The sequence below is a fragment of the Entelurus aequoreus genome, linkage group LG21, assembly GCF_033978785.1.
Source record: "Entelurus aequoreus isolate RoL-2023_Sb linkage group LG21, RoL_Eaeq_v1.1, whole genome shotgun sequence".
Classification (NCBI taxonomy): Eukaryota; Metazoa; Chordata; class Actinopteri; order Syngnathiformes; family Syngnathidae; genus Entelurus; species Entelurus aequoreus.
In genome coordinates, this window is record NC_084751.1 from 204,917 (window position 1) to 220,000 (window position 15,084).

Below are 15,084 nucleotides of genomic sequence, written 5' to 3' on the forward strand. Positions count from 1 at the left end.
CTTCAGCTTCTTTCCTGATTCAAGCCGGCCTGAAAAGACTGAGAAGTTCGTAGAGGACGTCTCATCTACTCCACGACAGTAAGTTGCATTTTGCATTTTTTACCACACACTTGGACTACTAACAGGACTTAAGTCTTTAACCTTGAACCGAAGACTAGTTTTGAATTCAAGCCTGTGGTGCAGCCAGCAGATAGTTGTTGTTTTTTTATAATTGGAATGTGAAAAAGAAAAAAGAACAATTTAGTTGTTTCGGTTTGTTTTTTGCCAAATAAATACCATTATTATTTCTCAATTAAGATGTCAAATTATAGTTATTTACTTGATTGTCGCTGTTAGAATGTTATGTTTTAAATTATTTTGAAAAAGAACAATTTAGTTGTTTCAGTTTGTTTTTTGCCAAATAAATACCATTATTACTTCTCAATTATTAAAATGTCAAATTAGTTTTTTAATTGATTGTTGCTGTTAAAATGTTTCTAATTATTTGTGAAAAAGAACAATTTAGTTTTTTCAATTTGTTTTTTGCTAAATAAATACCATTATTTTTCAATTAACATGTCAAATTATAGTTATTTACTTGATTGTCGCTGTTACAATGTTATGTTTTTAATTATTTGTGAAGAAGAACAATTTAGTTGTTTCAGTTAGTTTTTTGCCAAATAAATACCATTATTATTTCTCAATTAATATGTAAAATTATAGTTATTTACTTGATAGTCGCTGTTAAAATGTTATGTTTTTAATCATTGTGAAAAAGAACAATTTAGTTGTTTGAGTTTGTTTTTTGCCAAATAAATACCATTATTATTTCTCAATTAAGATGTCAAATTATAGTTATTTACTTGATAGTCGCTGTTAAAATGTTTTGTTTTTAATCATTGTGAAAAAGAACAATTTAGTTGTTTCAGTTTGTTTTTTGCCAAATAAATACCATTATTATTTCTCAATTAAGATGTCAAATTATAGTTATTTACTTGATTGTCGCTGTTACAATGTTGTTTTTAATTATTTGTGAAGAAGAACAATTTAGTTGTTTCAGTTTGTATTTTGCCAAATAAATACCATTATTATTTCTCAATTAAGATGTCAAATTATAGTTATTTACTTGATAGTCGCTGTTAGAATGTTATGTTTTTAATCATTGTAAAAAAGAACAATTTAGTTGTTTCAGTGTGTTTTTTGCCAAATAAATACCATTATTATTTCTCAATTAAGATGTCAAATTATAGTTATTTACTTGATTGTCGCTGTTACAATGTTGTTTTTAATTATTTGTGAAGAAGAACAATTTAGTTGTTTCAGTTTGTTTTTTGCCAAATAAATACCATTATTATTTCTCAATTAAGATGTCAAATTATATTTATTTACTTGATAGTCGCTGTTAGAATGTTATGTTTTTAATCATTGTGAAAAAGAACAATTTAGTTGTTTCAGTTTGTTTTTTGCCAAATAAATACCATTACTATTTCTCAATTAAGATGTCAAATTATAGTTATTTACTTGATTGTCGCTGTTACAATATTGTTTTTTAATTATTTGTGAAGAAGAACAATTTAGTTGTTTCAGTTTGTATTTTGCCAAATAAATACCATTATTATTTCTCAATTAAGATGTCAAATTATAGTTATTTACTTGATAGTCGCTGTTAGAAAAAAGAACAATTTAGTTGTTTCAGTTTGTTTTTTGCCAAATAAATACCATTATTATTTCTCAATTAAGATGTCAAATTATAGTTATTTACTTGATTGTCGCTGTTAGAATGTTATGTTTTAAATTATTTTGAAAAAGAACAATTTAGTTGTTTCAGTTTGTTTTTTGGCAAATAAATACCATTATTACTTCTCAATTATTAAAATGTCAAATTAGTTTTTTAATTGATTGTTGCTGTTAAAATGTTTCTAATTATTTGTGAAAAAGAACAATTTAGTTTTTTCAATTTGTTTTTTGCTAAATAAATACCATTATTTTTCAATTAACATGTCAAATTATAGTTATTTACTTGATTGTCGCTGTTACAATGTTATGTTTTTAATTATTTGTGAAGAAGAACAATTTAGTTGTTTCAGTTAGTTTTTTGCCAAATAAATACCATTATTATTTCTCAATTAATATGTAAAATTATAGTTATTTACTTGATAGTCGCTGTTAAAATGTTATGTTTTTAATCATTGTGAAAAAGAACAATTTAGTTTTTTCAGTTTGTTTTTTGCCAAATAAATACCATTATTATTTCTCAATTAAGATGTCAAATTATAGTTATTTACTTGATTGTCGCTGTTACAATGTTTTTTTTAATTATTTGTGAAGAAGAACAATTTAGTTGTTTCAGTTTGTTTTTTGCCAAATAAATACCATTATTATTTCTCAATTAAGATGTCAAATTATAGTTATTTACTTGATTGTTGCTGTTACAATGTTATGTTTTTAATTATTTGTGAAAAAGAACAATTTAGTTGTTTCAGTTAGTTTTTTGCCAAATAAATACCATTATTATTTCTCAATTAAGATGTCAAATTATAATTATTTACTGGATTGTCTCTGTAAGAATGTTGTGTTTTTAATCATTGTGAAAAAGAACAATTTAGTTGTTTCAGTTTGTTTTTTGCCAAATCAATACCATTATTGTTTTTCAAATTATAGTTATTTACTTGTATGTTGCTCATACAATGTTATGTTTTGGTTACTATTTGTGAAAAACAACAATTTAGTTATTTCAGTTTATTTGCCAAAGAAACCATTATCATTTCTCAGTTAAGGTATCATAATATAGTTACTTACTTGAATGTCGCTGTTAGAATTTAGTTTTTGATTAATTGTAAAACATTTAAAATTTAGTTGTTTCAGTTTTTTATATGCCAAATAAATGCCATTGTTATTTCTCAATTAAAATATTAAAATACAGTTATTTACTTGAATGTTTCTGTTAGAATGTTATGTTTTTGATTGCTATTTGTGGAAAAAGGACGATTTAGTTGGTTTGACTTGTAAATAACATAATCAAAAAAAAAAACATTTTTGTTTTTATTTGAATGTCAAAACAGAAAAGCAACATTGTTCTTGGCAAATTAAGTTACGTGGATCCAGATGAATGTCATAAAATGTGGTTCAGAGGAAACTGGATATTAGTTCAAGAAACTATGTAAAAAGGGGGGATTCAAAAAGTCTTTTGAGATATGTTTAATTAAATGTTATTTCATTAATTACATTTTATTTTATTTTTTGTGAAATAATAATATTGCCATTGAGCACAAGATAGTTCACTGGAGATATGTATGTATTTTATGTACCACATTGGTGATGTGGAGCTGACTGTGACATACTCGATAAACACAAACTGTTAAAAAGTTATGTAGAGTATTTTTATTTGTAAAAAAAAAATAGCTGATATTTTTTCTTGTTACAGAAATGTGGGTTATTTAGTTGAATGTCTAAACTATGGAATTCTCTTTAGAATGAGATAAAAGATTGTAGAAATATATTCCAATTGAAAAAAATATATAAAAACAGAACAATAAGATCATATGTTTACATTTTGCTTTATATTTATTATTTTACTTATTTTTTGTCTGGTTTTATATTTGTTTTGTATTATCCCGTGAGGTGTATATTATTTTTTGTTCGGTTTGTACTTCATGAAGTTTTTGCACTTGTTTTTTTTGTGTGTTTTTTGTTTGTTTTCATTATATTTGGATGTATTTGTTTGGTATTATTTGCTTGTGAATCTGGGCTATCCATTAACTACTTATTATGTTGAAGGGGCAGGAAATATAAGATTTTCTTCATTCTTCCTTCTCGAGCATAGGTGTGTAAATATGTGTTTTGTTGTTAGAGTTTAATTGTCTATTGATCAAAAATGCACATCAATGAAGGAGATGAATAAAAAATGAATTTAAAAAAATGAATGAAAAACAGAAAAAATATCGTAAGCCAATAAAATGTTGTGTTTTGGGTTACTATTTGTGAAAAAGGACTATTTAGTTGTTTTGGTTTGTTAGTTGCCAAATAAACTACATGATTATTTCTTATATTAGATGTCAAATCATAGTTATTTACTTCAATGTCCAATGTTAAAATGTTATGGTTATTTGGGGAAAAATTAGTTGTTTCCGTTTATATTATTATTTCTTGTCCAAGACAACAAATTTAGGTCTACACAGAAAAAAACATCGTTAGCTGATGGAATGTTGCGTTTTTAGTTATTTTTTGTAGAAAAAGGACTATTTAGTTGTTTCGGTTTATTTGCCAAATAATGTTATTACTTATTAAATGAGATGTCAAATTATAGTGACTGTATTTACTTGAATATTGCTGTAAAAAAATTGGGATTTTGGTTATTATTTGGAAAAAAATGACAATTTAGTTGATTCAGTTTGTTAGTTGCCAAATAAACTACATGATTATTTCTTATATTAGATGTCAAATCATAGTTATTTACTTCAATGTCAATGTTAAAATGTTATGGTTATTTGGGGAAAAATGTGTTGTTTCCGTTTATATTATTATTTCTTGTCCAAGACAACAAATTTAGGTCTACACAGAAAAAAACATCGTTAGCTGATGGAATGTTGCGTTTTTAGTTATTTTTTGTAGAAAAAGGACTATTTAATTGTTTCGGTTTATTTGCCAAATAATGTTATTACTTATTAAATGAGATGTCAAATTATAGTGACTGTATTTACTTGAATGTTGCTGTTAAAAAATTGGGATTTTGGTTATTATTTGGAAAAAAATGACAATTTAGTTGATTCAGTATGTTAGTTGCCAAATAAACTACATGATTATTTCTTATATTAGATGTCAAATCATAGTTATTTAGTTCAATGTCAATGTTAAAATGTTATGGTTATTTGGGGAAAAATTTGTTGTTTCCGTTTATATTATTATTTCTTGTCCAAGACAACAAATTTAGGTCTACACAGAAAAAAACATCGTAAGCTGATGGAATGTTGCGTTTTTAGTTATTTTTTGTAGAAAAAGGACTATTTAGTTGTTTCGGTTTATTTTCCAAATAATGTTATTACTTATTAAATGAGATGTCAAATTATAGTGACTGTATTTACTTGAATGTTGCTGTTAAAAAAATTGGGATTTTGGTTATTATTTGGAAAAAAATGACAATTTAGTTGATTCAGTTTGTTAGTTGCCAAATAAACTACATGATTATTTCTTATATTAGATGTCAAATCATAGTTATTTACTTCAATGTCCAATGTTAAAATGTTATGGTTATTTGGGGAAAAATTAGTTGTTTCCGTTTATATTATTATTTCTTGTCCAAGACAACAAATTTAGGTCTACACAGAAAAAAACATCGTAAGCTGATGGAATGTTGTGTTTTTAGTTATTTTTTGTAGAAAAAGGACTATTTAGTTGTTTCGGTTTATTTGCCAAATAATGTTATTACTTATTAAATGAGATGTCAAATTATAGTGACTGTATTTACTTGAATGTTGCTGTTAAAAAATTTGGGATTTTGGTTATTATTTGGAAAAAAATGACAATTTAGTTGATTGAGTTTGTTAGTTGCCAAATAAACTACATGATTATTTCTTATATTAGATGTCAAATCATAGTTATTTACTTCAATGTCCAATGTTAAAATGTTATGGTTATTTGGGGAAAAATTAGTTGTTTCCGTTTATATTATTATTTCTTGTCCAAGACAACAAATTTAGGTCTACACAGAAAAAAACATCGTAAGCTGATGGAATGTTGTGTTTTTAGTTATTTTTTGTAGAAAAAGGACTATTTAGTTGTTTCGGTTTATTTGCCAAATAATGTTATTACTTATTAAATGAGATGTCAAATTATAGTGACTGTATTTACTTGAATGTTGCTGTTAAAAAATTGGGATTTTGGTTATTATTTGGAAAAAAATGACAATTTAGTTATTATTAATTCTTGTTCAAGACAAAAAATATATGTATAATTTAGGTTTAACAATCCAATAAAGTTATAAATGATATTATCACAGACATTTCTATATTTGTAATTGTTGTACATGCTTGTACTGTATATACAGTTAAACTGTATATACAGTGCTTCCGGAAAGTATTCACTGCTCTTCAATTTTTTTCCACTTTTTGTTATGTTACAGGCTTATTCCATAATGGAATAAATCCATTTTTGCCCTCAAAATTCTACACACAATACCACATAATGACAATGTGAAAAGTTTAGATTTTTTAGCCATTTTTTTGTAAAAAAAAAGAAAAGAAAAAAGTTTGCCAAAAATGCACCTGAAAGTCTCTCAGACCATGAGAAACAAAATTCTCTGGTCTGATGAGACAAAGATTGAACTCTTTGGTGTGAATGTTTGGAAGAAACCAGGCACCGCTCATCACCAGACTAATACCACCCCTACAGTGAAGCGTGGTGGTGGCAGCATCATGCTGCGGGGGTGGCTTTCAGTGGCAGGAACTGGGAGACTAGTCAGGATAGAGGGAAAAATAAATGCAGCAATGTACAGACACATCCTGGATGACGCTTTCCATCCCATCCGATGGGGCTTGAGAGTTGCGATGCCGAGCTGGTGGCATTCAAAAATACTTGAGGCTGTAATTGCTGCCAAAGGTGCAACAACAAAGTATTTAGCAAATGCTGTGCATACTTATCTACATGTGATTGGGGACGGCGTGGCGCAGTTGGGAGAGGGTTCTTGGTTCGATCCCCACCTTCTACCAACCTCGTCACGTCCGTCGTGTCCTTGAGCAAGACACTTCACCCTTGCTCCTGATGGGTGGTGGTTAGGGCCTTGCATGGCAGCTCCCGCCATCTGTGAATGAGGAAATAGTGTCAAAGCACTTTGAGTACCTTGAAGGTAGAAAAGTGCTATACAAGTATAAACCATTGTCATTATGGGGTATTTTTTGTAGAATTTTGAGGACAAAAATGAATGTATTCCATTTTGGAATAAGGCTGTAACGTAACGTGTAGAAATTGAAGCACTGTATATACAGTATTATATGTAGTGTTGTTAAAACTAGTGTTGCATAATAAATCATATTTACATTTTGGTGAAATATAACAACTGTGTATAACATCATTCTGAAAATAGCTTATATATTTATTCTATTATAATTACACCTCCATGGAGAAGTTTGATGTTACAAGTTCACACAGGTAGTGGTAATACTACAACAACAACAACAACAGCAGCTAAATGCATGACTAGTTTGAGTCAGATGTTCTGTTTGGTGGATTTCCCAGAATGCAACGGGACGCTTAAAATTAGAATCAGCGTCATTAGCTAAGTATGTTTAACACATAAGGAATTTGACTCGGTAGTCTATGCTCTTTGTGCAATGCAATAATAAATAAATACATGAAAAACGCAGCAATTACGAAAGTTCTTGTTTTTTCATTACAACAAATATATTACCTGGTTGCCGAGGAGCCACTTTATTGTGTCCCCAACAATAACTCAGGAGCACAACACATCATGTCTCAGTCACTACACAAGTACAAAACCCAAAACCAGTGAAGTTGGCACGTTGAATAGACTGCAAAGACAAGATATTTAACGTTCCAACTGGTAAACTTTGTTATTTTTTGCAAATGTTAGCTCATTTGGAATTTGATGCCTGCGACATGTTTCAAAAAAAGCTGCCACAAGTGGCAAAAAACACTGAGAAAGTTGAGGAATGCTCATCAAACACTTATTTGGAACATCCCACAGGCGAACAGGCTAATTGGGAACAGGTGGGTGCCATGATTGGGAATTACCCAATACTTTGCTGATTAATAGTACCACACAATGCACACTTTCTTCACAATAGATCAGTGGTTCTTAACCTGGGTTCGATCGAACCATAGGGGTTCGGTGAGTCGGCCTCAGGGGTTCGGCGGAGGTGAAGACACACCCGACTCATCGTGTGAATAAAAAGCGGATTATGCATACCCCCAAATAATGTTCCCTCTATTTTTCCATACGCGCGAGGAAACGCAAAAACTCCTTGAGCATTCAGTGGAGCACATGTGACAACATCAGACGTGCACACCAGCAGCACACCCGTCCCAAACCTGACTAAATAACAAGTTAAATGTTTTATTATTATAATCAAACGACAGCAGTCATTTCCATGAGATTATTTTCTAATAGAAGTGTTTTGGCCCACTTACAATGACAATAACAAAAAATATTGTTTTTCATGAACTGTGTACTAGTATTATATATCTGGGTGGTGGTCCTGCTTTGGAAATAATGTGTATCCCTTTCAGATATCACATTTAGTTCCCACTAAAACATTCACATGTTGCACAATGAGATGTAAACATGGGATCATGTGTACATTCCTGTAACTTTCTGCTTGTGAAATATATCTTTATTAGTGTGTGACTGTGAGTGTGAATGTTGTCTGTCTATCTGTGTTGGCCCTGCGATGAGTTGGCGACTTGTCCAGGGTGTACCCCGCCTTCCGCCCGATTGTAGCTGAGATGGGCTCCAGCGCCCCCCGCGACCCCGAAGGGAATAAGCGGTAGAAAATGGATGGCTGGATAGTATTTACTTAATATAATAACGTAATTTCATGATTAATATTTATAAATTAAGATTAAATTAAGAAAAAAACATTTTATTTTTCACTAAAGAAGGGTTCGGTGAATGCGCATATGAAACTGGTGGGGTTTGGTACCTCCAACAAGGTTAAGAACCACTACCAGTGGTTCTTAACCTGGGTTCGATCGAACCCTAGGGGTTCGGTGAGTCGGGCTCAGGGGTTCGGCGGAGGTCAAGACACACCCGACTCATTGTGTAAATAAAAACTTCTCCCTATCGGCGTATTATGGATACGGCAACAGCTGACTGGTTTGCAGGTGTGTAATTTGTTGTGAGTTTATGCACTGTGTTGGTTTTGTTGTTTGAACAAGGTGATGTTCATGCACGGTTCATTTTTTGCACCAGTAAAAAAACATGGTAACACTTTAGTATGGGGAACATATTCACCATTAATTAGTTGCTTATTAACATGCAAATTAGTAACATATTGGCTCTTAACTAGTCATTATTAAGTACTTATTAATGCCTTATTCGGCATGGCCTTATTATAACCCTAACCCTCTAACCCTAACCAAAAAACTCTAAATTAAGTCTTTGTTACTTAGAATATGTTCCCCATACTAAAGTGTTACCAAAAACATATAACTGAAAAAAAAAAAACATTTTATTTTTCAGTAAAGAAGGGTTTGGTGAATGCGCATATGAAACTGGTGGCGTTCGGTACCTCCAACAAGATTTAAGAACCACTGCTCTAAACCATAACCAAGCATGCATCAATATAGCTCTTGTCTCAAAGTAGGTGTACTGTCACGACCTGTCACATCACGCCCTGACTTATTTGGAGTGTTTTGCTGTTTTCCTGTGTGTAGTGTTTTACTTCTTGTCTTGCGCTCCTATTTTGGTGGCTTTTCTCTTTTTTTGGGTATTTTCCTGTAGCAGTTTCATGTCTTCCTTTGAGCTATATTTCCCGCATCTACTTTGTTTGAACAATCAAGAATATTTCAGTTGTTTTTTTATCCTTCTTTGTGGGGACATTGTTGATTGTCGTGTCATGTTCGGATGTACATTGTGGACGCCGTCTTTGCTCCACAGTAAGTCTTTGCTGTCGTCCAGCATTCTGTTTTTGTTTACTTTGTAGCCAGTTCAGTTTTAGTTTCGTTCTGCAAAGCCTTCCCTAAGCTTCAATGCCTTTTCTTAGGGGCACTCACCTTTTGTTTATTTTTGGTTTAAGCATTAGACACCTTTTTACCTGCACGCTGTTTCCGACATCTTACAAAGCAATTAGCTACCGGCTGCCACCTACTGATATGGAAGAGTATTACACGGTTACTCTGCCAAGCTCTAGACAGCACAGACACTCAACAACAACACATAATTTGCGGACTATAATTACTGGTTTGCAAAAAATATTTTTAACCCAAATAGGTGAAACTAGATAATCTCCCACGGCACACTAAACTGTATCTCACGACGCCGCGGCACAGTGGTTGAAAAACACTGTCTGCGGGCCTTGACTTTGACAATATAGGAACTAGATGAAAACTCTATTTTAATTCAAAAGATCATGGGAATGTCCGAAGTGTGCCTCCTGCCTTGTTTATTTGGGCCCCGGACACATCGTAAAAATACAATAAAAAAATACTAAAAAGTAACGTAATGATAAAATAATGTTCAAACTAAAACCACTGATAATACACTTTGTCACAATTTTCCTTTAAATATAAAGTCTCAGCTTATCTACATGGCTTGCTTTTAAATACGCAGCTCTTGTGGGGAAATGTGGACACCTCCTCAGGTTCTTCATGTCATGTTTAAGTCAAACATGTGGTGTTTGTATCACAGACATGTGTTACTGGCATCATCATAGTCAGACGTGTCATCATACACTTTCAAACTATAAGGGCTGCCATCTTGCTATTCAACATCTAACAGCATGCCTTCACAAATGTCCGATTCAAAGTACCAGTAAGTCTCATTGTGTTTTTGTCTAGTCAGCTATTTATTTACTATGCTCTGAGCTTTTTCTTCTGGGGGTTTATTATCGTCCACAACATCTCATTTCCAGCATACAATATGGTTCCACAGAGGTCTTGTCGGTGCAAAGTCGTCATTAGGACCAGACTAATGGATTGTGCACTCAAAGTCACAAGTCTCCCATAAAGCTGTTTGCCATTCGCAAATGAAGAACCGAGAGAGAGAGAGAGAGAGAGACAGAGAGAGAGAGAGAGAGAGAGAGTTAGCCTGGAATTAGTCTGTTCCAGGGTCAAGATGTCACCCACAGTTAGTTGCAACACACAAAGACAGTTTGCTCTAAAGCAGGCCTGGGAAATTCTTTTGACTCGGGGGGCCAAATTTAGAGAAAAAAATGTGTCTGGGGGCCGGTATATCTGATTTTTTTAGGAACACTAATACAAAACCTCACAATAATGTCTGACTGAAAGCTAAAAACTAGGGATGTCCGATAATATCGGCAAATGTAATATCGTAAATTATCGGTATCGGTTTCTAAATTATCGGTATCGGTTTCAAAAAGTAAAATGTATGACTTTTTAAAACGCCGCTGTGTACACGGACGTAGGGAGAAGTACGGAGCGCCAATAGACCTTAAAGGCACTGCCTTTGCGTGCCGGCCCAGTCACATAATATCTACGGCTTTTCACACACACAAGTGAATGCAAGGCATACTTGGTCAACAGCCATACAGGTCACACTGAGGGTAGCCGTACAAACAACTTTAACACTGTTGCCACACTGTGAACCCACACCAAACAAGAATGACAAACACATTTCGGGAGAGCAACCGCACCGTAACACAACATAAACACAACAGAACAAATACCCAGAACCCCTTGCAGCACTAACTCTTCCGGGACGCTACAATATACACCCCCTGCTACCCCCTACCCCCCTCCCCCCCATAACCGCCCACCTCAGGGAGAGCATGTCCCAAATTCCAAGCTGCTGTTTTGAGGCATGTTACAAAAAAAAATGCACTTTGTAACTTCAATAATAAATATGGCAGTGCCATGTTGGCATTTTTTTCCCTAACTTGAGTTGGTTTATTTTGGAAAACCTTGTTACATTGTTTAATGCATCCAGCGGGGCATCACAACACAATTAGGCATAATAATGTGTTAATTCCACGACTGTATATATCGGTATCGGTTGATATCGGAATCGGTAATTAAGAGTTGGACAATATCGGAATATCGGATATCGGCCAAAAAGCCATTATCGGACATCACTACTAAAAACATTATGTCAGACCGCCTTAAAAAACGGAATGGGATTGTACAATTTTTTTACTGAATGAGACACCCAGAATGTACATGAAAATAAATAATGGGGGATTTACAATATTAACTATGAAGGATAAAACACTGAATATTGACAACATATGAACGTCACACCCCCTCTCCATCCACATATTTTACAACCAAGCAAAACACAAACAAAATGCAACAAACTCAGCGAAATATGAACGCGAAGGGTAAAAAAAAACCCCAGCTACAATCTGATATATCTGATACATCACTTAGCTTTAGAACTTTCTTGTAAAAATCTCCTTCCGCGTCTGTCCCTGACACCCACATTTCAGGCTGACCACTCTGGAAACTGCTTGGTGCCTCGTCTGAGCTGCTGTGACTTACCATAGTAACCAGTAGGGTTGTACGGTGTACCGGTATTAGTATAGTACCGCAATACTAATTAATCATATTCGGTACTATACCCCCTTTGAAAAGTACCGGTCCCTCCACCCCCCCGTCGTCGCCAAGTCGTGACATGGTTTAACGAGCAGAGGAGCATGTTCGGCAACACACAATCACAGAGTACTTACAAGCAGACACAGTGTGGAGACAGAAAAGGGAGAACGGACGCATTTTGGCTTAAAAAGTAAAGATAAAGGTGAACTTATAACACTGAAACGCCCTCAGGAAGAGGTGCTTTAAGACACGGCTAGCTAAAGTCCAGCCGCGGTCTGCAGTGTTTTAGCTACTTCTAAATCACTAATCCTCATCTCCATGGCGACAAATAAAGTACGTTTCTTACAAGTATCATCACTGCAGGACCAGGAATAGCTAAACATGCTTCACTACACACCGTAGCTCACCGGTGTCACAATGCAAACAAATGCCATGGGTGGATCTACACCTGACATTCACTGTAATGATACCAAGTACAGGAGCGTATCTAGTCGATACTACTATGATTATGTTGATATTTTTTTGGCATCACAACATCTTTTGTTTTCTTAAAATGTATATTATGTTTATAAAGTCAGGAAATACGTCCCTGGACACATGAGGACTTTGAATATGACCAATGTATGATCCTGTAACTACTTGGTATCAGATTGATACCCAAATTTGTGGTATCATCCAAAACGAATGTAAAGTATCAAACAACAGAAGAATAAGTGATTATTACATTTTAACAGAAGTGTAGATAGAACATGTTGAAAGAGAAAGTAAGCAGATATTAACAGTAAATGAACAAGTAGATTGATAATTCATTTTATACCACTTGTCCTTAATAATTTTGACAAAACAATAGAATGATAAATGACACAATATGTTACTGAATACGTCAGCAGACTAAATTAGGAGCCTTTGTTTGCTTACTTACTAATAAAAGACAAGTTGTCTGGTATGTTCACTATTTTATTTAAGGACAAACTTGCAATAAGAATGAGCAGTTTAATGTACTGTAAGATTTTTTTGTTAAAATAAAGTCAATAATGCAATTTTTTGTGGTTCCCTTTATTTAGAAATGTATTTAGAAAAGTATCGAAAAGTACAGAAAAGTATCAAAATAATTTTGGTATCGGGACAACACTGGTAACTAGTATATCATGCAAAAGCGCAGATTCCAATCATTGAAATACTTTGTATAGTTCAAGTCATTTGATTTTGGGAATGTTTGGCGGGCCAGATTGAAAAGCTCAACTGTTACTGTCCACTGTTACCATAAATGAAGTAACATGAAGTAGTGGGACAGGAGGACATAAACGTTGTCAACACTAGCATCACAATGTGCGCTACAACACTGACATTATGTTCACAATTATTAACATTTTAGCCGTTTAGCCAAAAATGATCAAACTTAGTCTCCTCGTCTTTAGCCGGCTGGATGGATAGTTGGCAGAACTCTAGGCCTTGTTTTAAGATGTGTAGCAAAGCCTGTGGAAGGCAGTTTTTTGTTTTTCGCCTCGTCTCTCAAAGGTGGAGCACCAAGATTTTTACTAGTGATGGTGCTATAAACAGGCCTGAAGGACAAATATTTATCTTAAAAAGTACATTTTGCGTAACAGCAACAAGCTTGCATCGCCTACCTGTGGTTTATGTTGTGTACTGTTTGGTCCTGACCTAAAAATACACATCAGGACTTTAGAGTCAGCTGAGTTTTTGTTCTAATCTCCGGTCTCTCATCCATCATGTCTGTGCTCTCGTCAAACCTCAGTTAAATTCCCAATGACCTTTTGCGACACTGTAACCAAAACAATCGAGGGGACAAACACGCTGTGCCCTGCGGTCCAGTCCGGTCCTCTGACATTGTCAACTGGCTGACCTCTTATCTCACGTGTCTGCTTTCTTTTACGGCCTCCTGACTCACTGGCCGTCCGACTAATTATAGAACATTCCTGCCATACAGAATGGGAGAAGATAGATAGAAAGGGTGTGAGGAATATACCAAAATAGAGTTCAAGATGGTTTAAAGATAGCTGCAGCATGTTCATGTGGGACATTAAGGACAAGCCATCCTTCTGTTGATATCTACTTCTGCTGATGTGTCTTTCTTATTGTACGACAGAACTATGGGCCAGAAGGTGGAGAAGATGCAAGATACAGACAAAGAGGAACCATGGGAAGGTATGGCTGCTGCGGGACGTATGGACCCCCAAATTGAGCAGCCAATCGCAGGTCTCGGTCAAAGGGATCGACCTCTGATAGTCGCAGGGGGTGGAGACGAGGAGAGACGGCCTGACACTGGAGCTACAGAGTACTCAAAGACCAGACAGACTTTGGAGAGAACCTCTCCTAGCAAGGACGGTAGTAAAACTATGGATGAGGAGCAAGCTGGCAGACGTACGGTTGATGCAAGAGTCTTATGTGAGCTTCCGAACGAGGGGGACTGTCTAGTCCTGGATGGGAACAAAACCAAATCACCTGTCAAAAATAGAGCTGAGGAAGACACTACGCAACCATCCAGGAATTGCCTACCAGAGAACTTTGAATTGACAGACAGCAGGTGTCCACACTCCGACAGTGACTTGCGAAACACAGCAAAGGAGGCGGACCTCATGATGGTGACGAGAAATGAATCAAATTGTGAACGGAGTCACTCGGAAACTATAGCAACGCCGGATTCAGGGTCTTATGCACCGGAAACCCAAGAGGACAGGTTCACCAGTGCTGTCTCCAATAGAGCAAACGCAGTGGCACACAGTTTGGGAACAACAAAACCCTTGAAAGACCAGAGACCTTGTCCAAAACCGCAACCGGAACAGGACAGTCGCGCTGATTCCAATGAAGACTGCGATGGAATGTCACATTGTGCCCACTTGAGAAAGGAGAGTGATCCTGTAC

The 15,084-nt window shown here is 34.5% G+C and overlaps 1 long non-coding RNA gene across 1 annotated transcript in view; it reads right to left on the reverse strand.

The window, feature by feature from the left end:
• Positions 1-15,084, reverse strand: part of LOC133639028 (uncharacterized) — a 30,356-nt gene that overhangs the window by 10,312 nt on the left and 4,960 nt on the right. The window contains exon 2 of the long non-coding RNA XR_009823719.1: positions 6,675-6,775. This is a non-coding gene — a long non-coding RNA (uncharacterized LOC133639028). The remainder of the gene's footprint in view (positions 1-6,674; positions 6,776-15,084) is intronic.